We start from the raw sequence: 27,515 nt of genomic DNA on the forward strand, positions 1-27,515 counted from the left end.
ACACGAAATTCTAGCAACAAAGTTCTAATTCCAGGTTTAAATTCTCACGAAACACCATTCTGCCCGTTTTTGTTTCATCATGATAGAGGCGGAATTAGACTTCATATAAAACATAAAAGTTGTAGCGAATGATGATTTATAGCTTCCTACAAAATTTCAACTCAATCGGAGTAATGTAACCTGTGAAAAGACCAAAATATCCCTGCTGCCCTGTTTCTGTCCGAAAATGAAACTCAGCCTCTGTAAGTGGTTAGTTTGACCAGGAATATTACCGAATTGGTTGATGATGTCTTCTTAAGAATTATAGCCTTATATCGTAGCTTTCAAATGGTTTTGGAATAACCTGAATTGGAGGTGTGTGTGCTGAGATATGAGTGAATAAAGCAGGACTGCTAGTTGACTTCTGCAGTGAATTTTGAACTGGAAAATCTGGAGATGTTTTGGTAAATTTGACCTAGTTAGGGTGAGAAATGGACTGAGTGGTCTTCATAAAAGTTGTAGGGCTTTGTCTTCTCTTTGCAACACCTCTAAAAATGTCTTAAACGGACTTTGGTAGCCTGCGATATGGCCATTTAAAGGTAGTACAGTTAATTAGCCGATTAGTTGGAACTTGGTTCTGGGAATTGGGAATTTGACTAGGTTACACTGGAATTTGGACTAAGTGGTCTTCATCAAAATTGTAGCCCTCTATCTTAGCTTAGAAACGGTATAAATTACATCCCAATACGATAATCGTAGCTTCGGATGTGTCCGTTACGCAAAACCCGTCAAATCTGTCATTTACTAAAGCTCATTTCCGCACATGTTGTTAACTTGATTTTGTACTCATATGACTTTGAGCCTATTGAATGGCTATTGTGATGAATTTATATTGTGTATAACTTTGGGACTGGCTGAGGAAAATAATGAAGCCAAAAATGGCCGGAAAATTAGGTAAACACAAATGGCGTGCTGCCCAAATTTATGCTCGAGAACTAGAGAACTATACTTGCAACTTGAGTAAGGGTTAAGAGTGAATATCACCTGAACCATCTAGGATGTTTGCACCTTCTTTTACCGAGGTATATAAGTAAGGACTTGGCCGAACTTATACCCTTGAGAAATAAAATAATGACTGCTCGAAGTACGTTTTCTTTGTCACTTCGACTTAAATGGAGATTTCAAAGTTTTACGAGCAAGCATAAGTTTTACAAATATTTTACTCATAGCCTTTGGTTTAAATGTACTCTTTTCACTTCCAAAACTATACTTATATTTTGTACTAGTAGTTATTCGGATTTTCTTGGGTTCCCTTAAACTTTAGAGGGGTTTAACTGTAATATTTTCTCATGGCTATTATTAGGGTTTCTTGGCGATTGAGAGTGTTATCCGGGAGGATACCTTGGACATTATTTTGCTTAAATAGGTGAGTGTTCCTTGTTTGTTATATTTTCTTGACTTATTGGCTTGTTATTATTGATTGATAATGTGTTAAGTGCTTTCAATGATTGTTAAAACTAGTTTTCTAGGCGAGTGTGTACTTTATCGCACTCGACCTAAATAAATGTGAAATTTTCAATGATTAAATGATTAAATGCTAGTTGCGCATGAATATAAGCCGTTTGGCTGAATTGGGCCCTGCCCTTCGTTACCGATCGACTCGAGCCAGAAGCGGACTCGGTCGGGCGATATGGTGACCCTGGGTGTGAACGTTGGCATACTCGAGTATTACCTTGTAAGTTGGTGGAGCCTGGCCAACGTCCAGGAGGGGGTGAATGAAATGAAACGAACGAATGAACGAGGGTTTTACTTACAAAAATGCATTTTCAAACAATTGGAGGAATAAGGGGAAATGTCAGGAGAACGAATGAACGAACGAAAGCATGGCTCCCTGTGAGCCCGTATCCTTTTAATGAATGTGTTATTATCGCTTTCCATTGTAAATGTTTCTTGAATTATTGATACTCTATGTTTAATGTATTGGATTGATTGTTTGGTTATGTGTTTGGAACCTCACTGAGCTTTTAGCTCATCCCTTTAGTTTTGTTTTCCTTAACAGGGAAGGCGAGCCAGGACAGGAGTTTTGGATCAACTAGCCTAGACTAGTTTCTTGGTTTTCTTTTGTAATGGTTCTCGCCCTAGTGCTTGGCACGGGTTGGATGTATGAAGAATTGAGAACCTTTGTATATTCGATGTTTGTACTGTAATGTACATAAGTTTTGCGTTAAGCTTTGGATTGTTGTTATACTTATTCCTATGTTTTATTTCGATTTTAATTGAGGACTGAAGTGAACGACTGAGTCCCGGTGAGAGCTGGGCAGGCGGTCCGTCGAACCCTTTGGTTCGCCTTAGGGGAAGGTGGGGCTGTCACAGTTGGTATCAGAGCCTGCTTCGCGTGGTCTCTGCGCGGAGTGAGCTTGGGCTAAGTGGTGAATAAGTATGAAGGACTAAGTGCTCATTCGAGCATAAGCTATGAACCCTGAAGTGTTATAGGTCTTAAATCTTTCTCATGGTATCTAAGGACCATAGATAGGTATGTCGAGTAGGAATTTCGATTTGTAGATGGTTTACTCTTGGGACTGGCCAGCTCGAGATGTGAACTGTCTTATTTCGGATTCTCGTGCCCGAGTACTCCAGAATTGAGGCGATGCAAGCTACTAGGTACTTGAGACTTGTATTTTGGAAACATGAACAGGCTTTGTCTGGCTAGAATGAGCACATGAGGTCAATGGGTATCTAGTTTGGATAGTAAGTGACGTGAGAGACCGAACGGGGTTATTCAACTGAAACTAGGACGATATCGCATTTTCTTTTGATTTGCCCTTATATTATTGTTACATGACGTTAGTTAGTGTATTTGTGCATATGATTATCTGTCTAATTTGATATGCCTTTGTGTATTTGATCATCTGTCTTCGTGATATATGGTGTGTTACGTGTGTCTATGTTTAATTGTGTATTTGGTATGCTGGAATTTGTTACTTTAGTCAATTTACTGTGTTTATTCACTAAATTACCTTTTGGGGGGGAAAGGAAAAGAAAAGAGAGAAGGAAAACATATAGATGGACGGGAGACGTAGTCGTGGACGTGGACGTGACCGTGGGAATAAACGAACTCAAGAGCCAAGAAAGGAAAGGGAAACAACAGCTGCACAAGAGCAAGAACCGAGGGTTGAAGCCGGGGACCAAATAGCGACGGCAATTCAACAAATGACAAACATCTTAGCAAGGTTGGTGGACCAACAAGGTCAAATACCTGTGAATCAACCTCCGAACCCTGAAATAGGAGAAGATCGGGCTCTTGAGAGGTTTCAGAAGTTTGCTCCTCCGAAATTCCTTGGAGGGTCTGATCCGGATGTAGCCGAACAGTGGCTGGAGGCCATGATCAACATCTTTGCAGCTTTGAACTATACCGAACAAAGGCAAGTGAACTTTTCGGTATTTCAATTTGAAGGACCGGCCCGAGCATGGTGGAACGTGATTAAGGCAAAGTGGGAAAGAGAACAGACTGCATGGACATGGGCAAACTTCCTAAGGGAATTTAACGAGAAGTACCTCCCACCTTTAGTCCAAGAAAGGAGGGAGGATGAGTTTATTGGACTACGCCAGGGAACCCAAAGTGTGGCTGAATATGAAACAAAATTTACCAAACTATCCAAGTTTGCTTCCGAGTTAGTGGCCACGGAACCGAGAAGGGTAAGACAATTTATACAGGGATTGAATCTAGAAATTCAAGAAGCACTAGCGGCGGTTCAAGTGAATACGTTTACAGAGGCCCTTGAGAAAGCCCAACGAATCGAGAATGCAAAAGCACTGATAAAAGCCTCCCAAAACCGAAAAAGGGGTACACCTGGTAGTGTGACTGAGGAATCAAGTGAACCGATAGTCCCTTCCAAAGTGCAGAAAGTGAACTTTTTGTCCCACCCACCATGGACAATAGGGGCGTTAGATGAACGATCTACAAAAGGAAATCAAGTAGGCCATGGGGAGATTTTTCAAAAAAGCCAACAAGTGGCTTCTTCCTTCACTTGTGGCTACTGTGGAAAGGCCAATCACACTGAGAGTGATTGTTAGAGGAAAGGGCGGAAATGTTTGATTTGCGGAAATGGTGACTACCAGGTTAGCAACTGTCCGAGGAAACGGTCACGTGAAAGTAGTACTCAGCAACTGGAGGGCACTAAACCAAAATCAGCGAATGAAAAAGGGAACCGAACAAAAGTACCGGCAAGGGTATATGCCTTAGACAACCAACAATCTCCTGAGCCATCTGAAGGTAAAAATTTCGAGGACGAAATTTCTTAAGGGGGAGAGAGTGTGAGGACTTGCAAATTCCTTATATATTTCTTGAAAATTTCCTTTTATTTGAAAATTATTTGGAAAATACTATTCTATACCATCTTACTACTCAATCACCCTATAAAAAGTGCCAATGATCATAGGAAATTAGGGTTTTCCTTTCCGATTTCAATTCGAAGTGAAATAGGGTTTTTCGTGTACCCGTAGTGTAATTATTCGGTATGGAATAAGGATCAAATTTGGTGCTTAAGAGTGACTTTTAGGTGAGAAATAATATGTGATTAGAAGCTATGATATAAAGTTAGTGAATAGCAAGTAAAAACCCTAGTACGTGTAATTTAAGGAAAACGGTTAGAACCGACGTGTACCGTTCGTTACCGAGTGAGTGCACCGATTAAACCCTACTTTATTTCTTTAATATCCTTATTTATTTTGACTAATTACCCTCAAAATATCTTATACATGAGTCACCGTGGTGGGCCAAAGGAAGAAGGAAGAAAACTCTAGAAAGGACACATGTCAAGCCCTTATTGGAAGGAGCTTTGACTAATTTGTATCAACCATCATAAAACAACAATTTAACCAAATCTTCTCCATTTCTTCACCACCTTGGCTGAAAATAGAGAGAGAAAAAAGGGAGAGAAACTTCATCTTCATCAACTAAATTTCTTGCCTAATCTTAAACTCCAACCATAAATCTTGTGAATCACTTCACCAAAACTACTCTTTAGGGAAGATTAGAGCTTTGTATGGCAAGATTTTGAAGGAAAGATTGTGGTCTTCTCCTACAAGCATCCTAGGAAGGTATCATGGCTTTTCATCCTTTTCTTTTCCCAATTTTGGTTAAATATGGCAAGAAGCTTTTAATTTTGAGTTACAACGGTTAATTAGTGAGTTTTGTTGGAGTTGGGGGGATGATTAGCTAGGGTTTCATTTTCAGCTTTGATTATGATCATACATCCTTTAATTGATGTTATGAAGTTACTAGTTGGAGGTTTTCATGATTTAAACCTAACAAACATGAAATTCTAGCAACAAAGTTCTAATTCCAGGTTTAAATTCTCACGAAACACCATTCGGCCCGTTTTTGTTTCATCATGATAGAGGCCGAATTAGACTTCACATAAAACATGAAAGTTGTATAGAATGATGATTTATAGGTGCCTCCAAAATTTCAGCTCAATCGGAGCAACGTAGCCTATGAAAAGACTGAAATATCCCTGCTGCCCTGTTTCTGTCCGAAAATGAAAATCAGCCTCTGTAAGTGGTTAGTTTGACCAGGAATATTACCGAATTGGTTGATGATGTCTTCTTAAGAATTATATCCTTATATCGTAGCTTTCAAATGGTTTTGGAATCACCTGAATTGGAGGTGTGTGTGCTGAGATATGAGTGAATAAAGCAGGACTGCTAGTTGACTTCTGCAGTGAATTTTGAACTGGAAAATCTGGAGTTATTTTGGTAAATTTGACCTAGTTAGGGTGAGAAATGGACTGAGTGGTCTTCATTAAAGTTGTAGGTCTTTGTCTTATCTTTTCAACGTCTCCAACAATGTCTTAAACGGACTTTGTTAGTCTGCGATATGGCCATTTAAAGGTAGTACGGTTAATTAGCCGATTCGTTGGAACTTGGTTCTGGGAATTGGGAATTTGACTAGGTTACACTGGAATTTGTGTCGCGCCCCACTTTTTGGAGTGTGTGAAAGTAGTGTGTGGGATATGTATGTGAACGTGTGTGAAAGTGCAAATAAAAGGCCGTGGGATTGTGAAATGCGACGGTTTGGCAAAACAAAGTTCAAAAAGGGTTTTTTGAATGGAAAATGGAGTCGCCACTTGGTATAGAGTTAGGGTGTACCAAGTCACCCAAAAAGTGATTTTTTGGAAAGAAAAGTAAACAAACCCTTTTTAAAGAACTTTTAGGTCTACGTAACCAAAGAAAGGGATCGAGGGTCACATTTGATAAGGGAGAAGGCAAAGGCGAAGCCTAAGGCACTCCCTTACCCTAGCCAAAGCTAGTTGCGTGACTTAGCCCTTCTTTTCTTAATTCTTCTACCCCAAAATATGTGTTGCATGTTGGATGTGACTAATGGATATGAAAAAAAATGCAATCCTAAATCTAAAATGTCTCTTATGAGGCTTTTTGGTCCCAATCACATGAATTGTGATGGCCAGTAAGGAAAGCCCTCATAGAGGTCACGAATAATGCAAATGAAGACTCAAATATAAGTGCAAGTGTGCACATGTAAGAAAAGTGCAATGTGTGCAAATGTAAGAAAGATGCAATGTGTGCAAATGTAAGAAATGTGCAATGTGTGCAAATGTAAGAAAAGTGCAATGTGTGCAATTGAGAATGAAGGTGTTTGTGTGCAAGTGGATGAAAATATGGCATAAATAGTAGTAAATGCATATAAGTGCAATTGGGTGCAATTTGTGAGGTAGAAAATAAATAAGTGATAGGGAAAGAAGAGAAGTGTGTGAACATGGCATGTGGAGTGAGAAAAATATAAGTAGTGAGAAAATGTAAAAAATGAAAAAAGTGATATGGTGAAATGGAGGTGCATGAACCTAGAGGAGTGCATCAAGTCGGGTACGGGAATGACTTCTATCTTCGTGATTTTAATTTTTCCTTTGATTAGAAGGAAGAACTAGCGTGCTAAGGCTATTTTGTAGCCACACTCGCTCGTTTCCCTTATCGAAAGGGGACTCTCAAGCAAATGTACCCTATAACTAACATGAGGATGCAAAAACTTAAAATGAAGGGGAAGGGATTGGAGGAGCATGCTAAATGCTAGAAAACTAAGAAAAATGTATGAAATGTAGTGAAACATGCAAGTATGCACTAACGAGAGGGGACGGCCTATTGGGGTCTAGCATTGGACTAGCCCTTTTCTAAAATTCTCTCACAAGCATTGGACTTGCGAGAGCTCGAGGGGAAAGACCATGGCCAGCGTTGGACTAGCCACGGTGATACATTCATCCATCACATTCATCTATGACTATAGAAAGCAAGTAGACATGCGAATCACCTATAAACACATAGCACATAACACTTAGCATGCTCGACTAGATGCAAGAGCCTAATAAAGCAAATTAACACGTAGCAACAAAAGCAAACAATCAAGCTAATGAACCTATTACATTTGCTAACTAAAACAAAAGGGGAAGGGGGAAAATGGACAAAATTGCTCTCCAAGCCCTATCTATTACAAGCCAAGAGGTGTACACATACCCCATAAATAAATAAAGAATGACTTAATAAAAGCAAAAGTAAATGAAATAAATGAAAGGAATTAAGGTGAAGCGAGGAAAGCAAAGTAGACATGCAATTCTCACTTAGCCCGTTGGATCACATAGGGTCAAATAAGGTCAAAATAAGGGATAGAGTGTACCTTCCTTGAATCGATGCCCTAACGAAGTGAAATTACTAATTTACCCTCCAAAACAATAAAATGGTCAGGGTACCAATTTAATTAAGAACGTTAAGAAAATATGCAAAACACAAGTTCACTTGGTCATAAAGCTCTTAAAATCACGAATTAAATGCAATTAAACAAAATTTGGTGGCTAATTGAATCAAGCAAGCAATGAAGTTGCAAAAATTAAAAGCTACCAAGGACCAAATTGAGAAGATTATTCAATTGACTGGGTCATAGCAGCATTAGTTGGAAGCCAAGGGGTCAAAGTGAAATTATTGAAAAATTTCCATGCACACTCCATGCAAGTAACGTAGGAAAACATTTCACAGCAAAGCTTCAGCAAATGATGAAACTCTCAGCAAGGCTTTGATGCAGATTTTCATGCACAGGGTTCCACAATTTCAGCAAAACCAGATTCATTCAATAGCCTTGAATTACTCCAATTAAACATGGCTGGACATCCCTTAACAATGCCAAAAATTGGAAAAGTTTCATGCAGAATTTCATGCAAATATCACGAAATAACATTCTGCAAACTGGAGTTAGTCTTCTGCTACTTCACATCTTTCTTACTGCAATTTTTCTTGGCCATCTGATCATGCCGACGAATCCACCAAAACACCACGATTTCAACCATCAAACACCAACTAAATCCAACACAAAAATTTGGTTGCAGGATTCAAACAAGGAACTGGAATTGACCGAAAGGAAAAGGAAAAAAAATGCAGCAAAGTTTCAGCAAGCTATGAAGCTTTCGGCAACCGAGAATGAATCAGAATTTTTTCAACATCAAAAGCTTTGGATTAAGGCAAACGCTACAACAATACTATAACTCAAACAAACAACAAACATAGAAAGAAACCATGCAAGCTCTTAAGATTTTATGCAGGCCTATGGATGAAACTGCTGCAACAACTTGCTGCATTTTCAGTCAGCTTAAAAGTGATTGTGCGATGGGGAAAGGAGAATGAACTAATGTGGGCTCGTGTGGACTTGGGATAATGAGAAGGGAAAAATGCAGCTCCACGATCTAAGCAACGTGACACACAATTCCAACATCCCAACAAACCAGATTAGCATGCCACTTAAGTGTAAGGGTCGATGAACAGCCACAGAAAAGAAACAGAACAGAAAATGCAACTTCTTTTGTTTTGGCCGCGGAATTTTACAGCTATGAGTTCGTGTATATTAAATGCAGAACATTGCATTAGTCTCACCAATGATCAATTAGGCACAAAGGTTAAACGGTAAACTGGATAACTACTCCCATTTTATGGACTGTAGCGACATGAAGGACAGCAGAAATGTAGCTTTTCTTAGCAGTATAAGGTTGCAGCAAGCTTTGGTTAACATGGATAAATCATCTTAGCCAAACAAAATATCAATATCAACCGAATCACCAAAGATAACACAAGATATAAAACCAAAACCTGCACCAACAAAGAAAAGAAAAAGAATCATGGCTGCCACAGGTGTTAGCTACTTGGTGCCGTCTAATGGCATACCGCATCTTGCTACTCGAAACAACAGTAAACATACACATGGGATCCCATGGAGCAACAAAACGAGACCCAAGAGGTAGCTTAAGCCATTCTGGAAAATTTTTAACAGCCTAAGAGATTGATTTTTTTTTTTAAAAAAAAAATTGCTGTAACAGACCCAGAATTTCAAATCCTGTTGCGGCAAACTTTCAAACACAAACATAACCTCACTATGGTTCAAGCAACCTCCTAAACTTATCAAGGGAAAATCTATAGAAAGGCTCCTAAAACATCTCATCAGAATTCGATGTTGAGCACATGAACGAGACAGAGAAATTGAGTTGCAAAAAAGGCTATCGAAACCCCAAACAAGATCATGCAAAATCTGGGATAATGTTCTGTAACTTCACAACCATGACATTCTGGACACACACGACCAACAAAATTCAACCAAAGACGTAATCTTTCGAACCAGCACAGCACTTCCTACCATTTCCAACGTCAAGACTATAACAGGGAAGTGGAACTTGTAACATCCCGAATATTAGGAGGTTGTTTGTGAAGAAAATATTACAGTGTATTTCTTTGGGTATTTCTTTGGGTTGATTTAAAACCTTATTTTGGTTTAAAAGACTAGAAACCCTAATATTGTAGCCAAAAACCCTAGTTTACTTGTGACTAACCGGTTTTCCTAAATCTCTCATATTTTAATTGAAACCCTAATTTTAATTACTGGAATTGGAAAATTCCTCACGTTTTCTTAAAAATTTCTTTTTATTTGAAGATTATCATTTATTAAAGCCCTACTATCCAATTATCCCATGATAAGTGTAAATAAACCTAGAAAATAAGGTTTTACGCTTTGGTTTCAAGTTTGGAGTAAAATTAGGGTTTTCGCGATTTTTCGCCGGATGAATTTTCGGTACAGAGTAAGGATTAAATTTGGAGATTAAAAGTGACTTTTAAGTGAAAAATAATATGTGAGTAGTAGCAGTAATATAAGGTTAGTGAATGGGAAGTAAAAACCCTAGTACGTGAGTTTTTAAGAAAAACGGCGCGAACCGGCGGGTCCCGCGCACTACCGTTTGAACGCACCACTGGACCACCACTTTCTTGCACCACAAGCTTATTGATATTTGAGCCAAAATATCTTCTTATATTACAGCTAAGGGGACCGAAATTTGTGGCTTATAAGCAAGGGGAAGAAAGAGAAAAATTAGTGGCTAAGAATTGTCCAAGTGTTAGCCAAATTGTGGTCTTAATTAACTCTAACCTTCTTACTCCTTATAAGACAAAAATCAGCTTCATTTCTCTTCATTTTCTGCTGCTAAGAGCCGAGAGAGAGAGAGAGTAAGAACAAGAGAGGAAAAACAAAACTCTTCTCCATTTCTTCTTCAATCCACCAACAAAGTGAGAAATCAAACAAAAGAAACCGATTAATCTTGTCTTTGAGTGGTTAGTTAGTGTTTGGTGGTGAAAGTTTGGAAAAGGAAAGCTTGGGGATGCTTTTAGAGACTTCTAACCAAGGTAAGAGAACTCATCTCTCTAAGTTTTGCTTTTGATTTTGTTAAATTAAGTTAGTAGTTTGATTATAGTGGTGGAATCATGGATGATTAGCATGATTTAGAGGTTTTCCCCAATTTATTTGATGAACTAGGGGTTCTGATTTTCTGCTCAATGTGATGTATGATGTGTAAATGTTGCAATTAAGGTTATATAAGGTTGTTTAGTGGTGATTAGAACCAGAAATTTGAGGAAATTACACTTAGAGCTAAAAATTCCAGATTTCTGGAAAATTTCCCAAGCATTCTGTCCGAAATTGTACCTATATGTTAGAGGCCGAATTGGCCTTTGGTCAAAGAAGGAAAGTTGTAGAGAATGGCATTTTATAGGTGCCTGTAAAATTTCAGCTCAATCGGAGCAACGGAGGTCGTGAAAAGTCCAAAATACCCTTGCTGTTTTAAGAATTTCCCAGCAGTCCGTTTCTTCAGTTCAGTCCAGTTTATCACGATTTTTGATCAGGATCCATTCTGATTTAGCTCTGGGCCAAAACATAAAAGTTGTAGTGTTCTGAAGTAGCTTTAAAATGCCTCAAAGAAAACCTGATTCGGACTTGTGTACACTGAGTTAGGTCCGCTACAGCATAATGCGTTTAAACAGCCGATGAATTGGTTTCTGGTTTAGTAGTCTGAGATTTTGACTAAGTTACATTAGGAAATGGACTAAGTGACCTTCATAAATGTTGTAGCTTTGTGTCTTAGCTTCGAAATGGCACAGGTTTCGTATTAATCCGATAAGTGTAGCCTTGGATATGTTATTTCCGCTTGTATACGTCAAATCTGTCTTGTGCCACAGTGAATTTCTGCACTTGTACTTGATGCGGTTCTTGTTGTTATGATATTGTGAGCCTATGGAACGGCTCTTGACATAAATTGCTGATATGTATGTTGTTGGGCTGTTGTTGAAGAAAAATAATGAAGCCTAAATGGCTGGAAAATTAGGTAAACACAAAGGGCATGCTGCCCAAATTTACGCTCGAGGACTATATAAATACACTTGCGACTTGGGTCGAGTTGATATGAATAGTACTTGAACCATCTAGGGTACTTGAGTTTTCTTGTTCTTGTAGGACTTGGCCGAACTTGTACCCTTGAAAATGAAATGATTGCTCAAAGTACGTTTTCCCTTGTACTTTCGACTCGCATGACCATTTCAAGTATAAATGTTACAAAGTTTTATCATTTAAAAAGTGAGCGAGTATCTCACGAGTATTCTCCAAGTGAATTTCAATTTCTTGATTCTTATTGAACGAAACGTCTAAGTTTCGAACTCTAGTCATGTTTCAAAGTTCTCAAATTGAGTTTTATCGCAGATTTGGACTCCGAACTCGGAGTATAACCTGAAAGTGACCAGTAGCACTATATCTTTTGGGTGAGTGCTTTCAAATACCGAATTGAACTTGATACTTGAACTTGATACGTGACCAATCTGATTACATGTTATATACGTGAATTGTAAGGGCAGGAGTGTACTTTATCGCACTTGCCCTTACGTGATATACTTGTTTATTGTTGCAATTGACTTGATATACTTGTTTATGATGCGCGCACTTCCTGGAATTCCAGAAACCCTGTGGCGAGTTACTCTAGTCGAGCCGGCAAGGGCTTGGTCGATTGGGTAACGAACCCTGGGTCTCTTGTATTGTCGAGTGGAGTGATATCTCCTCGACTAATCGGTATACTCGAGTATTACCACCCGTGTTCTTGAGGATTTTGGGCCCAGCTGGGGGTTGAACGGTGGACGGAGAGTCGTTTAAGTGGTGTTCTACTGGATTGGTTACTTACTTGAAAGTTGACGGAGTGTCAACTACTACGGGATCAAGCTTCTGGTAATGCAATGGGAATTTGACTCCTGAGAGTCATCCGTATCCTTATACTTTGGAATGATTATTGTTTATTGGATTATTGTTTCTTTTGAAAAATTTTCTACATGCGCTCATTTTAAGATTGCTACTTGACGTGCTACTGTTCACATTTATGAACACTTTATGCTCGTTACTTTGCTATATCGAAAACTCGTACTTATAAATAATGGTCAATTTGCTATTTGGAACCTCACTGGGCTTTTAGCTCATTCCACTCCATTTGTTTTCCTTTCAGGGGTACGAGCGAGGTGTGAGATATGTAAAGTCTAGCATAGACTAGCTGTTTGATTTTGACTTGTACTCACGCTATTCCTCGGATGGAACATGTTGTATTTGGATTGTATTCGTTTTGATCTAGTTTGGTGTATTGAGACTTCGTACTTCGATTTCTATTAATGTAAATTATAAGCTTGAATTGGGAATTTTATTTATGGTTCATGGATGTGTGTACGTGACTCGATTGAGATAGTGAGTGAGTCCTGGCGAGAGCTGGGCAGGCGGTCTGCCGAACCCTTTGGTACGCCTTAGGGGGAGGTGGGGTCGTCACAGAACTAAACAACCAAAGATGAACACGACGTGCAGAAAGCAAAAGAACGGAAGAAAGTTCAAAACTTACCTCTTGGTAAGATGAACGGCTTCAAGCTACTGGTGGAGACCTGCAAAAGTTTTCTCCTTTCCGCTGTTTCTCGGGCTTTCTTCTAACTCCAAGATTTCCAGATTGTTCCCTCTCGCTCTCTCCTTCAAACCCCGTTTTTCAGCTTTGCTCGTGACCTTTTCTCGGTCTCAACTCTCACAAAGCCCTCAGCTTTCCAATTGTCAAAACCACTTCTAGCTTTCTCTCTTGGCCTTTCTACTTAGCCGTCATTCCCGAACCTCTCTGTTGTCCCTTTTGTTTCTTTCTCTTTTAGGTTTTCAGCCGTCATATATCTCTCCCCCCAGTCGGCTGTGTTTTCTGTTCTATTTATACCAAAGACACCACTCTCAAACCCTCACCTCAAAGGTGAGGATGAGAGTGGAGGTTTGCTGGGCATCTAGGGCCATCCGATGGATGTTGTCCTAGAAAGATTAAAAATGAATGGAAACCAAATGGAGCTGCAATCCCTTTCATACTGATGCCGCATGCATGGACTCTTTTTTTCTTTTCTTTTTTTTCCTTTTCTCTCAGAGCCTCTTAATCAGCCTAAAACCCGCGTGCGGGTTTTCTCCTTTTTCCCATTTTTTTTTTAGAACCTGTTAAACTGCCTAAAACCCGCTATCGGGTTTCCCTCTTTTTTTTTTTTTTGAATATTAGTATGAAGACAAAATAATAATAAAATAAAAATAACCAATAAAGCAAAAATTAAATGAATTAAATGAATAAAGTTAAAAAGTTAAAAAAAATAAAAATTTTGGTGTCTACAGTTTGCCCCTCTTTGTCTGAGTTTTGGAAAAACTTGAGACAAAGAAGTAGACACCAAATACTTACCTGTGTTATTCGACTGCAAACTATTCAGAGGACAGACCTAAACAAGGAATTTTAAACATGGGATTGGCCCGAACAAGGGGATTTAAATCGGGACTGACCCGAACAAGAATTTAAAACGGGAATGACTCGAATAAGAAATTTAAAACGGGACTGACCCGAACAAGAAATTTAAAACGGGACTGACCCGAACAGGAATTTAAAACGGGACTGACCCGAACAGGAATTTTAAAACGGGACTGACCCGAACAGGAATTTAAAACGACTGATTTAAAACGGGACTGACCCGAACAAGAATTTAAAACGGGACTGACCCGAACAAGAATTTTAAAACAGGACTGACCCGAACAAGAAATTTAAAACGGGACTGACCCGAACAGGAATTTAAAACGGGACTGACCCGAACAGGAATTTAAAACGGACTGACCCGAACAAGAAATTTAAAACGGGACTGACCCGAACAGGAATTTAAAACGGGACTGACCTGAATAAGAAATTTTAAAACGGGACTGACCCGAACAAGAATTTAAAACGGGACTTCATTGGGGAGGTTTAAACAATGAATTGAGTTTTTACCTGGGAGTAGTTCAAACTTTTGTACCAAGAGGGAGATTTGATCTCTGTAGCTGAAGCGATAGCTGATGTTTTCTCTTATGATCAAGCTTTGCCAATAACATTATCACTTCGTCTTTGCTTACTGGGGAGCTTTTTCTGTCATCGATTTAGGTGCGAAAAGGAGAGTGGTTGTTTTCATTTGTAAACACAACGTTCCTGCAAGAAAAGAAGAAATAATGGACTTGCCACCATCATTTGATCCGGTTTGCCTTGAGAATCGTGTAAACATGAGTCTTGTGATGTTTTTGCTTCTGTTCTGCGGCGTCTGGCTTAGTTGAACTTGTAATTTTGAAACCTTTCCATTTCTGAGACTGATAAAGTACATATTTACCACGTCACCAAATCTATGTAGCAGCTTTGTTGCATCTTACTTCCTTTAATAGATGATTGAATTCCCCTATCCTTGCACAAACCTTAGGGTTTACCATCCATTCGAATCCAATGGTGAAAGAATGATGCATGAAAAATTTGTCACATAAAAATCAATGATATATGCAAGATGATTTCCTATGTCAGGCAAAGATGAGCATGCAAAAGAATGCAGACAACCACAAGTAGTCGAACGCAAATAATCGAGAGAAACCAAGAGGTTTAGAAAAATACATTTTGCAAAAGAATATTTGTAAAGAAAAATACAAATTTGGCCAACGAATATCATGTTCAAGCTTTTGGATATATTTGCTTCGGAATTCGATTCTGGCAGAAGTATCACAATCATGAGGGAAAGTCCAAATGAACCAGGTCACCAGCTGTTCCTTCTCGTGCTCGTCTTGTCGAGAAAACCTGCCTTGGCGCCCTTTCGGGTTTTCACCAAGGTTGCCCCCACCCTTTTTGTTTTTGTTTTGTCTTTTTCTCTTTTTTTCTTCTTTTTTCTTTTTTTTTTCTTTTTTCTTTTTCTTTTCTTTTCCGAGGCGCCCTTTTGGGTTTTCACCTAAAGAACAATGAAATATCTTGACCATGCTCGACTCGGAAATATGAGCTAAAGATTTCTAGTATCAGTAAAATGCACTTCCCTTGTAAGATTAGGCAAAGGCATTATGGACATCACTTGCCAGTTGATTAACAAATTTCCTAATAGAAATGCAACAAGTGACGAAAGCCAGGACTTTTGGTTTTGTAATGAGGTCAGGTGGGGTGTTTTTCAAGAAAGGTTGAGGCTTGAAAGCAAATTTTGATGCGAGGTATGAAATAACTTGAGATTGCAGTATTTTGAAATCGTTTCCGATCTTGAACGAAACTGAGGAAAATTTGCCCCAGTTTGATCGGATTTTCTCTCTTTGCATTTTCTTCATTGCATTTTCCTCACTTTTTGCATTTTTCTTTAAAAACTAAATTTGCCCCAGCGTGGGGTTTTTCTTTTTGATCATCTCTCTTTCAAAATAAATTTGCCCCAGTGTGGGGTTTGCAATTCTCAGGGTTATCAAACGAAAATTTGTCAATTCTGATGGCTCAAAGGGGACAAGTAGAGATAAAATGTTTTAAGTGTAAAAGAAGATGGCCTGACTTGCATTTCGCCATTTGCATGAATTTCTAAAGAAAATTTGCATGATCAAATGAAAAACCTCTTGCACATGTCTGAGTTGATGGGTTGAGGGAATGTTCGTCCATCCATTTCTGCCAAAATAAGTGCTCCGCCAGGTAATACCTTTTGGACAATGAACGACCCTTGCCAATTTGGAGCAAATTTGCCTTTAGCTTCATCTTGCATTGGCAAAATCCGCTTTAGTACTTTGTCACCTTCTTCGAATGCACGCCGATGGACTTTTTTGTTGTAGGCCCGGGCCACACGTTTCTGATAGCACTGACCATGACAGATAGCATTGAACCGCTTTTCATCGATCAAAGTCAATTGCTCATGGCGCTGCTTTATCCAATCAGCCTCCTCCGATTTAGCTTCCATGAGGATTCGTAGCGAAGGGATTTCAACTTCAGCTGGTAATACAGCTTCCATTCCATACATGAGTGAATATGGCGTTGCCCCAGTCGATGTCCGGATAGAAGTCCGATACGCCATTAATGCATAAGGCAACTTTTCATGCCAATCGCGATGCCTTTCAGTCATTTTGCGAATAATCTTCTTCAAATTCTTGTTTGCGGCTTCCACAGCTCCATTCATCTGAGGCCTATAAATGGCAGAGTTGCGGTGTCTGATTTTGAACTGCTCACATAATCCGTCTACCATGTCATTGTTCAAATTCTTGGCATTGTCTGTAATAAGCGTTTCGGGTACTCCAAAGCGACAGATGATGTGATCTCTCAAGAAATTGGCAACCACTTTCTTCGTTACATGTTTGAATGACTCCGTTTCAACCCATTTGGTAAAGTACTCAATTGCCACCAATATAAATCGATGTCCATTTGAAGCGGGAGGATCAATTGTACCAATCACGTCCATACCCCACATTGAACAGGGCCATGGGGCGATCATACTATGCAATTCAGTGGGTGGAACACGTATAACGTCACCATGCATTTGACATTTTATACATCTCCGGACAAAATCTATACAATCACGCTCCATAGTAAGCCAGAAGTATCTGGTTCTCATGATTTTCTTTGCTAGCAAATGGCCATTCATGTGAGGTCCACAAACGCCACTATGCACTTCTTTCATCATATATTGAGCTTCGTCTTCATCAATGCACCTTAAAAGGTTCAAATCTGAGGTTCTTTTGTATAAAACTTCTCCACTCAAGAAAAATTTTGAAGCCATTCTACGCAGAAAACCCTTGTCCTTTGCACTAGCATGCAGAGGGTAAGATCCAGTTTTGAGAAACTCCTTAATATCATTATACCAAGGAATATTGTCAGAGGACTTGTCTACAACCCAACAGTGGGTAGGCTTGTCTTGAAGTTGAATATGAATAGGTTCGATCCTCAATTCATCTGGATACTGGATCATAGAAGCTAAGGTGGCCAAAGCATCAGCAAATGCGTTTCGGGCTCGCGGGAGATGTCTGAACTCCAAATTTTGAAATTGCTTGGCCAGAGTGAGCAAACTACAATGGTAGGGCAAAATTTTTTGAATCTTTGGTTACCTACTGCTTCAAGGTTTGGTGCACGAGCAAATCTGAATCACTGAAAGCTATCAACTCTTTGATTTCCATTTCTAAAGCCATTTTGAGACCGAAAATGCAGGCTTCATATTCAACCATGTTGTTTGTGCAGGCAAATTGCAATTTGGCAGCGGCAGGGTAGTGCTTCCCTTCGGGTGAAACCAAAACAGCTCCAATTCCAGCTCCGAGGGAATTCGAAGCTCCATCAAAGAAAAGCCTCCATTCAGAGCTTTGCTCACTTATATCGTCCGTGGCGCCTACAAATAAGACTTTCTCATCAGGGAAATAAGTATGAAGTAGTTGATAATCTTCATCCCTTGGATTTTCTGTCAAATGATCAGCTATAGCTTGCCCCTTGACAGCCTTCTGTGAAGTGAAAACAATATCAAACTCTGAGAGAATTATCTGCCATTTAGCCAGACGTCCAGTTAGCATCGGCTTCTCCAAGAGATACTTCAAAGGATCAGATCGGGAAATAAGATAAGTGGTATGGCTCAACAGGTAGTGTCTCAGCATTTGAGCTGCCCAGGCCAATGCACAGCAGCTTTTCTCAATGAATGAATAATTAGCCTCATACTGCGTGAACTTCTTGCTTAAATAGTAAATGGCTTGCTCCTTCTTTCCAGAGTCATCATGCTGCCCAAGGACACAACCAACTGCTTCTTCAAGCACAGATAGGTACATGATTAATGGTCGACCCGGCTTGGGTGGCACCAAGACTGGCGGATGTAACAAATAATCTTTGATTTTATCAAAAGCTTGTTGGCATTCTTCACTCCAATACAATGGCACATTCTTTCTCAACAATTTGAACAACGGCTCGCATGTGGCAGTTAGCTGGGCAATGAATCTCCCAATAAAATTGATCTTTCCTAAGAAACTTTTCACGTCCTTCTGAGTTTTCGGCACTGGCATATCTCGAATTGCTTTGATTTTTGCTGGATCTATCTCTATGCCTCTTTTACTGACAATGAAGCCCAACAGCTTTACCAGCTGGTGCTCCAAAAGCGCATTTGCAGGATTTAGCTTCAAATTGTACTTTCGCAACCTTTCGAACAGCTTCTTCAAATCAACCAAATGGTCCTCTACTCTTTTAGACTCCAATTCCAGCTCTGAGGGAATTCGAAGCTCCATCGAAGAAAAGCCTCCATTCAGAGCTTTGCTCACTTATATCGTCCGTGGTGCCTACAAATAAGACTTTCTCATTAGGGAAATAAGTATGAAGTGGTTGATAATCATCATCCCTTGGATTTTCTGCCAAATGATCAGCTATAGCTTGCCCCTTGACAGCCTTCTGTGAAGTGAAAACAATATCAAACTCTGAGAGAATTATCTGCCATTTAGCCAGACGTCCAGTTAGCATCGGCTTCTCCAAGAGATACTTCAAAGGATCAGATCGGAAAATAAGATAAGTGGTATGGCTCAACAGGTAGTGTCTCAGCTTTTGAGCTGCCCAGGCCAATGCACAACAGCTTTTCTCAATGAATGAATAATTAGCCTCATACTGCGTGAACTTCTTGCTTAGATAGTAAATGGCTTGCTCCTTCCTTCCGGAGTCATCATGCTGCCCAAGGACACAACCAACTGCTTCTTCAAGCACAGATAGGTACATGATTAATGGTCGACCCGGCTTGGGTGGCACCAAGACTGGCGGATGTAACAAATAATCTTTGATTTTATCAAAAGCTTGTTGGCATTCTTCACTCCAGTACAACGGCACATTCTTTCTCAACAATTTGAACAACGGCTCGCATGTGGTAGTTAGCTGGGCAATGAATCTCCCAATAAAATTGATCTTTCCTAAGAAACTTTTCACGTCCTTCTGAGTTTTCGGCACTGGCATATCTCGAATTGCTTTGATTTTTGCTGGATCTATCTCTATGCCTCTTTTACTGACAATGAAGCCCAACAGCTTACCAGCTGGTGCTCCAAAGGCACACTTTATAGGATTTAGCTTCAAATTGTACTTTCGCAACCTTTCGAACAGCTTCTTCAAATCAACCAAATGGTCCTCTGCTCTTTTAGACTTGATTATGATGTCATCCACGTAGACCTCCATCTCCCGGTGGATCATATCATGAAACAGGGTGGTCATGGTTCTTTGATAAGTAGCTCCGGCATTCTTTAGACCAAATGGCATCACTCGGTAGCAAAATGTGCCCCAAGGGGTGATAAAAGCAGTCTTCTCCCTATCGTCTTCTGCCATCAAAATCTGGTGGTATCCAGCGAAGCAATCACAAAAAGATTCAATCTCATGCCCAGCGGTATTGTCCAGGAGAATGTGAATATTTGGCAGAGGAAAATCATCTTTAGGACTGGCCTTGTTGAGGTCTCTATAATCAACACAAACTCGCACCTCTCCATTCTTTTTTGGAACAGGGACTGGATTCGAAAGCCAAATAGGGTAATGGGAAACAATGATAATGTTGGTTTTGAGTTGTTTTTCAATTTGCTCTTTTATTTTGAGGCTCATATCTGGTTTGAATTTTCGGGGTTTTTGTTTTACGAGTGGAAAAGTAGGGTCTGTGGGCAACTTATGCACTACCACATCAGTTGAAATACCAGTCATATCATCATAGGACCACGCGAATACATCCTGGAACATAGTCAAAACTTCAAGCATCTCCTTTTTCTGCCTCTCATTCAAATGAATACTAATTTGCACCTCCTTAACTTCATCTTTAGTGCCAATGTTAACCTTTTCTGTTTCTTCCAGGTTCAGTTTTGGTTTCTCCTCATATTGTTCAAAGTCCTTTGCAAAAGAATCGAATACCTCCTCATTATCACTCTCGCTTTGGAGCTCGGATTCCCAGACCTCCAAGTCGTGAGTGATATAGAGATTGCCATTATTGAATTCCAGAATAGTGATATCCAAAGGGTCGAATAATTTTATTTTTGGCCATCTGAAAGAATTAACGAATGTGTGATAATAAGCAAACAAATATACAACAAACAAATGAACAAGCAATATGACAAACGAATAAACAAAACAACATGACAAGAACCACTTGTGCATTTTCATAAAACCTTTGATTGAAAGCGAAAACAAAAAGAAAGCAAGCGGAAACAATATTTACATATGCGAATTTTAGTCAAAGGTAAAGATGCTTTCATTAGCTATTTACAGATGCAGAAGTATTTTCATGAATTCGCATGAATGACAAACCCCTTTAGTTTTACCGAAACTCCTTCTGAATGGGCAGAAACTCGGCTGTCCAATTGGAAATTGATCCTTCAGGGACGTCGGGAAACTCGGCCTCATCTGGGAAACTGTCTCCAAATGTTGTCCCAACGAACAATTGGGCCAAACTAGTTTCGATTTCGTCAACTGGGTTAATCTCTGACGTGATCACCTCGGTTGGTCGTGGAAAAGTATAATGCAGTGGTGGAATATCAAGGGCCTTTTGCCTGCCTTCCTTCTCTGCTCTCTTGCGTTCCTTCATTTCTTTGATGTCTTTAGCGGTTGGTCGGAAACCCAAACCGAATGAATCCTTTTTCTCCACAATTTCCACTGGTTTCAGAATTCCTTGTAGATCACGTCCCAGCCCTTTGTCAAACTCATATCCTCCGCGGATCATTTCCTTAGCCATCATGACACTTTGACAGAGCTCATTCCTCTTTTGTTATCCAACTTACGGAGACGATATCAGCTGTGCTATGAGGGGTCACTGTGGCGTTTCGGCTACCATCTTCTTTGGACCCAGAATCAGCAATCACGAGGCAATCCTCCTCGGCAAAGATAGTTATCAATTTGTCATTTACTATGAATTTCAACAATTGATGCAATGAAGAAGGCACAGCCCCGGACTTATGAATCCACGGCCTTCCAAGCAAAACATTGTAAACACTAGGAAAGTGCATAACTTGGCAAGCTATTTGAAACTATGCGGGCCCCATCTCGACGACTAAATCCACTTCTCCTATAGGTTCTCTTTGTGCTCCATCAAAACCTCTAACTATGGTCCCTGAAGGCCTCAACTTGATATCTTGCAACCCCAACTTTTCCAAGGTACTCCAAGGACAGATATTAAGCACAGATCCATTGTCAATCAACACCTTTGGCAAAATTTTTTCGTTGCACCTCATAGCTATGTACAGAGCCTTGTTATGTCCAATGCCTTCCGCCGGTAATTCATCATCAGAGAAAGTGATTTGTTTTGTAAATAACACATTCCCAACCATATGTGAGAAATTAGCAACCGAAATGTCCTTAGGGATTTGATCTTTAGTCAACACTTCGAGCAACGCATCCCTATGCATATCCGAAGAAAAGAGCAGATCCAGCATGGATATTTGGGCGGGCGACTTGCTTAACTTCTCGACTACATTATATTCGCTTCTTTGGAGCCTTTTAAGAAAATCCAAGACTTCCTTCTCAGTAATTGTTGGTTTAGCGGGCAGCTCGGGTTTATTTGTTTGAATCGGAACGGTAGCTCCAAACGGACTTGCAATCCTTCCTGATCTAGTGACCACTGACACCTCTTCTTTGGCAATTGACTTTTCTCCAATTTGTATGACAAGTTCATTGTAGTTCCACGGCACTCGTTGCAAACTCTTAACAGGCTCCTGCTCTGGGAATTCGATGACCACTGGCTCCAAAGCCTTGCTTTCAACTAGAGTGAGATCCAAAATAAAAGGCCTTTTATCCTCCTCAAATGGCACCTCTATTATAAATGGTTGGTTTGTGACCCCAAATACCTCAGCTTCCCTTGCCAATTTCTGGACTTGCTCCTCATACTCTGCGTCGTCCAGAATGACCCCGATGGTATTAGCGTGTTCAGGCAAGGGGTTCCTATTTATATTCGGCCCTTGTGCCTCATTTTTCTTGATTACAATCTCTCCGATTTCAATCATATCTTGAATTCTATGCTTAAGAGCCTTGCAGTCAACAGTTGAATGTCCGGGTGCCCCTGAATGATAAGCACAGACGGCTTGTGGGTTGTATCCAGCGTATATGCCATACGGATAGGTCGGAGGGGGTACCGTGCCAATCTTTCCGGCGACCTTCAACTGGTCATACAATTGGTCTAGAGGCCTGCCTAGATCGGTAAATGTACGGCTACGGGGTTGGTTGTAAGGTTCAAGAGGTTGAGGATGGCTATAAACAGGTCTATTTGGAGGAGAAAATCTTGGGTTATATGGAGGGCGAGGTCAGTTTTGGGGTGGATTTGGTTGAGAGATTTGAAAAGGGACTAAAGGTGGGTTAGGATAGCTTGGGCGAGGTCGTGGGTGATGGATATTGGTAGTGTATACATGGTGCGGGTTTGAATAATAAAGGTAATGTGGTTGGTAGGTTGGATTGGGTTGGTATCGGGGTTTGGGTGAAGGGTTCTGGTTCCAGATAAAAGTTGCCTCCCCCTCTTTCTTTTTAAACTGCGGCTTCTTTCCATTGCTCCCTTGCCCTTGCAAAGCTTCTACTTGTGATTTTAGGGCAGAGACGTTGACAATTTTTTTGACTCTCACAAAATCATCATACTCTTCGAGTTTATTCACAATCGCAGCAAATGTACACCCAGTCATACGGAAGATTTTTTCGAAGTATAGAGGATCATGCGCCTTTATGAAAGTGCGAATAATTTCATCCTCGATCATCGGAGGCTCAACCTTGGCAGCAATCTTCCTCCATCTCTTGGCGTATGTCTTATGATCTTCAGATGGTCGTCTCTTGGTGCCTTCCAAAGTAGTTCTGGCCGGTGCTAGCTCACAGTTATACTCGTATTGTCTGATGAAGGCGTTGGATAGATCAAGCCAGGTTTTCACCTCCTCCGGTTTTAAGTTTGAATACCAATCAAGGGCGTCTCCTTCTAGACTCTCTGGAAATAACCTTAATGGCAAGTTTTCGTCATCCACCGGCTTGCCCAACTTGTTGGCAAACAAACGCAAGTGTGTCTTAGGATTGCCCGTACCATCATATTTATTGAACTTCGGGGTCTTGAACCCCATGGGCAGTTGTACATTTGGAAACAGGCACAGATCATCGTAGTCTAGCACCCCTTGTTTGCTTAAACCTTGACTTTTCCGGATGAATTCATCGAAACGATCCAACCGCTTGAGTAACTTCGCATCAACCGGGGCAGACGACTCTCCCATTTCTGGCTTGGTTTGAACAGTGTGCTCCGGCGCGACAGGCTCTGCGGTAGTCTGATAAAAAGCTTGCGGATCCAGAGGCATGTTTGGACCACCTTGACCACCTTGAGGCTGAAATCCTTGCCCATAGGGATGATAGAACGGAGGATTTTGAGTGTAAGTATACTGCGGGTTGAAAACTCCCTCAAAAGTGGTTTGAATTGGAGGAATGACAAATGGCTCGGATTCCGGTTGTTTGACGGGCGGAGGCTCGGGCTGCACTCCGCTACTAATGAGCTCGTCGATCAACTTCTTTTGGGCGGCCATCTCAGACGCCATTTCCCCAAATTTGGTGAGTAATTCAGTCAGTTGAACCCCGGGACTCGTGGCTTCCGGTTGGGTAGTTGCAGCGGTCTTATCAGACGATTCTGACTGAGTACTCATGTCTACACGATTCCTTTGGGCTCGATTACGGGATCGCGTTATGTTGGGGTTTCGACGAGAAACTATGTTTAAATATTACCTGAAAATACGAAATGACGTGCTTTTAGATTTAGTCCTGGCTTAGCTTTTTAACAAAAATAAAACAAAGGAAAAGAAAAAGACAAGAGTTAGTAGATGTTCCAAAAATTCGGATGCATGTCCTATCGGGGGGGCCCTTTTTGTGCCAAGGGTAGGTCTAGCATGATGCAACACTTTCGAAATGGGACCCGTACAGACCTGTTTTTGACAACAATTCTAAATAAGTGCAGAAGAGAAATCGCTTTCATTGATAAAGCTTGCCAATATTTACATCATATCACGAAGACGATTCCGTACAAGATTGCCAAAACCTCTAAGCCTATCTAATACAGAGTCCTTGGTTTCTCTAGCATATGGAATTCTAACACGTTCAGCCTGGTCATATAATTCCCCGCATTTCCTTTTCAGCTCTTGACGCTTTTCTCGTTCATTTTCATATAATTGCTTGTTTTGCTCCGCCATCCCTTTGTATGTTTCGACAGACTTACTTAATTGCAGAATTTCCTTATCCTTTGCTTCGATAATGGCTTTCAACCTTCCCACCTCCTCGGTTGGTTCATCTTGTGTTTCTTGTATAGCGGACCTTCTCACCCAGTCTTCGTATTGCGGAGTGGTCAATCCCCTTTACTTGAGTTTCGGAATGTACTTGACGCGTTCGTCGTCGGACAACGTTTCCCAGGCCTCATTAATAGGGGTCTTCATCGAAATTTCTTTCGGACATATCCCTTTGTTGAAAATGATGATAAATGTAGTCAGATCAACAGCAGGCGGCACGTCTTGGACTCGCCCTAATTGTCGGAGAAACCTCCTCGGATTGTATGCCATGATACCCTGAGTACCAAATAAAGGAACGAAATCGGATGCCTTGGTGCGAAGAACAGGTTTGACACAATTGATCCAATCCAATACCCATCTAACATTTTGATTGGTCACATTCGTCAAGAAATCCACAAACTCGGATGCATTACACGGCAAACTACTGCTATTAATCCTCTTGTGATTTGTGATTACCCAGTTATATCCGGACATTGGTAGACTCTCGGGAATAGACGGTCGTCTCATGAAGTGTTCCATCCCCCATACATGTAAGATCAAATTTGAACCACAAAAGAACTTTTCCCCTCTCTGACAGGTAATGCAAGCTACGAAGATATCGGCCAAAATAATTGGAACAATAGAACACTGTTTATCTTTTATTCCTAGAAACAAGTCATACAAGATTTTAGTGAGCTTAAAGGCTATCTTTTTGTCTTTCCTAGGGAAAAAATAGGTTCCAGCCATAACCAATCCATACACCCAAACTCTCTTTCGTTCCCATATTTTCTTGGAAGTAAACGAGAAATCTCTCCAGTGCCTTTCAAAACCATCCCTTAATGCGAATCAATCAAATAAGAACTTTATCTCTATATTTTGGTCCGACCCTTGAATTGCTGATTCCTTTAATCCGGTGAAACGATAAAATTCGGCCTTGTTAGACACTAGCGGAAATATCACGGCAGTTCCCTGAATTGGTAAATTAAGCAATCCGGCAACCTCCTCAATTGTTATGATTATTTCCTTTTTTCCAAGTCTAAATGCGGAACAAGTGGAATCCCACAAATGCACCAAGACTTCTACCAAATAGCCATCGGACTTAATATCCTTGAAATCCCCAACGGGTCCTAATCGAGCGGCTACTTGGTTGATTTCACTAGGTGAAAGGAATGTGGGCCACCTTTGTACCTCCAACGGTACTACTAGTATCTGTTGGATTCGGCGAGGACTTTCCATCTAGAAACGAAAAACCGGTGTCAAATACCTTACCTACGGGTCCCACTTCTCTGGTTAAACATGAATTTAAACGTGCAATTCCCAAGATAGGGTTAAATACCCACGGGAATATAGGGTTGGCTTATCCCTAATGTAGGATTCCCTAAATGGCATTCCCTTTCTATGGTTTATGCGTGATGCCAGTTTATTAAAGCAGTAAATATGCAATTTGAAATGCAATATGACCTAAGGGACCCTTCATTTGCCAGGGTAAGCCTAAAATGATATGACATTATTAATTTATGAACGAAATATACCAAAACTTCTTAAACGTGCAATATCCTATCTACACGGGTAGGCTCTAAAAGAAGGTCATGCCAGACCTCTTATTTGCTAGAGTTTGTGAATGCAATGGGGATACAAAACCAAGAAAAGTTAGTTCAGCCAGATAAATACATATAACATATTGTAGCAACGAAATCAGCACAAAGAAATAAAGCAATAAAAGGCAGAAAGGGGTTGGACCCCTCCCCTCGTGAATAGTGTCCCTAATAGGGTAAGGCAGACGCTGTCCTAGGTAAAACTATCATGGATGCATGAGGTTGGGGCTCACTAATGCATCTAGACTCGATAGGTTTTAGGTCCCCGAGCCTTCAGACTTAGAAACCAAAGGTCATCAATTCCAAGGTTCTTTGTCGGTGGCTCGAGCGATTCCCCAAACATTGCTACGCACACGTCGTGTCACGGCTACATGTCTGAGTGAATCTATCAAAAATCCTCAATTTTCGACTAAAAACTAAAGGCTATTAACCCAAAGCTTAAAGCGGAAGATTGAGCGACCCCGGACCATGCTACGCACACGTCGTGTCACGGTCACATGTCCAAGTGGGTCGCCTAAAATCCTAATAAGGTGGAGTGGCGTGACAAGCCACTAAAAGAAAAATAAAGGAGGGATAAATAATTAAAACGTATGCACGTATGCTAGTGCTCGTTTGGAGGGGAGGGATCGAGAACCAACGCGAGGCTCTAGGGTATGACCCCACACCCAAATGCAATGCAAAGCGCGAGATAAAATAAGTACAACATACATCCAAACAACCAATCATACATACGTGAGTGAGGGAGTAGTTTGATACGTGCGCGAGGCAAAAAGTCCTAAAAATGGAAAATGCAACCCTAATATCCAAATGCTATGCATAAAAAGGGTAGAAAAAAGGAAAAGAATAGCTAAATCAAATGCTTGGACCCTCTTAGGAAATCCCCAGTGGAGTCGCCAACTGTCGCGCCCCACTTTTTGAAGGTGTGAAAGTAGTGTGTGAGATATGTATGTGAATGTGTGTGAAAATGAAAACAAAAGGCCGTGGGATTGTGAAATGCGACGGTTTGGCCAAACAAAATTTCAAAAAGGGTTTTTTGAATGGAAAATAGAGTCGCCACTTGGTATAGAGTT

The 27,515-nt window shown here is 40.5% G+C and overlaps 1 pseudogene; it reads right to left on the reverse strand.

Annotated features, from left to right (window-relative positions):
- Window positions 1–16,221: 16,221 nt before the first annotated feature.
- Window positions 16,222–24,778, reverse strand: LOC113757882 (annotated as a pseudogene).
- Window positions 24,779–27,515: the final 2,737 nt, after the last annotated feature.

Source organism: Coffea eugenioides, unplaced genomic scaffold, assembly GCF_003713205.1.
Source record: "Coffea eugenioides isolate CCC68of unplaced genomic scaffold, Ceug_1.0 ScVebR1_3393;HRSCAF=4599, whole genome shotgun sequence".
Lineage (NCBI taxonomy): Eukaryota > Viridiplantae > Streptophyta > Magnoliopsida > Gentianales > Rubiaceae > Coffea > Coffea eugenioides.